The following is a 945-nucleotide window of genomic DNA, read 5'->3' on the forward strand; positions in this document are numbered from 1 at the left end:
TAGTTATAAACAACAGAAATTTATTTCTCACAGTTCTGGAAGCTAGAAATTCGAGATCGGGGTGCCGGCACAGTTGGGTGAGAGCCCTCTTCTGGGTTCATAGCCAGCATCCTCTCGCCATATCCTTACATGGTGGAAGGAGCTAGAGATCTCTCTGGAGCCTCTTTATAAGGGTGCTAATTCCACTCATGAGTACTCTACCCTCATGACTTAAGCACATCCTAAAGGCCTTACCTCCTAATACCATCATTTTTGGGGGTTAGGATTTCAAAGTATGAACTTTAGTGGGACACAAACATTCGGACCCTAGCACCATTCTACCCTCTTCCTGTTATCATCTCCTTCCTGTTTTTAGTTTCCTCCCTTTTCCTGTCTATGTACCATAAACTGTCATTTTAGCTACTTTCCTGTCAATAATCTAACTTACCTTGTCTCATTGTCTTTTTGTAGCACCTGTATGTCAAAGCCCCAAGCCTGGCAAAACCCTACCTGGATGTATCCAGCTACCCACCTTCTCTGTGTTTGTACCCAGGCTGAAGAACACTAGTGAGAAAAATAATGTGAACTGGCAGATTTCTGAGCTGTTACCATTGCCTGGAAAGTCCGTGTGTCTTTATAGTCAATTCAGTCTTAAACTCTCATCTCCTCAAGCCTCAGTTCTCCTGTCTACCATATTACATGGGGCAGATAAACTCACTTACTACTTTACAAAGAAAATAACACACTGTCAGATAAGAACTACCACAACCTTTCAAAAATCAACTTTACAAACCTATCTGCATCTGCACCCATCCTGTCTTCCTTCCCTCTTGTTATAATAGTGTCGCCCCTGCGAGAGGCCAGTCCTGCCTCTGCCCTTAATCCCCATCCTCTTCCAGCTTCTCCGAAACTTCATGTTGGCAGTTGTCCTTCCTCTCTATAGTAACTTCGGTCTTTCTCTTTGGT

The sequence above is a fragment of the Pteropus medius genome, unplaced genomic scaffold, assembly GCF_902729225.1.
Source record: "Pteropus medius unplaced genomic scaffold, Ma_sr-lr_union100, whole genome shotgun sequence".
NCBI classification, from domain to species: Eukaryota; Metazoa; Chordata; class Mammalia; order Chiroptera; family Pteropodidae; genus Pteropus; species Pteropus medius.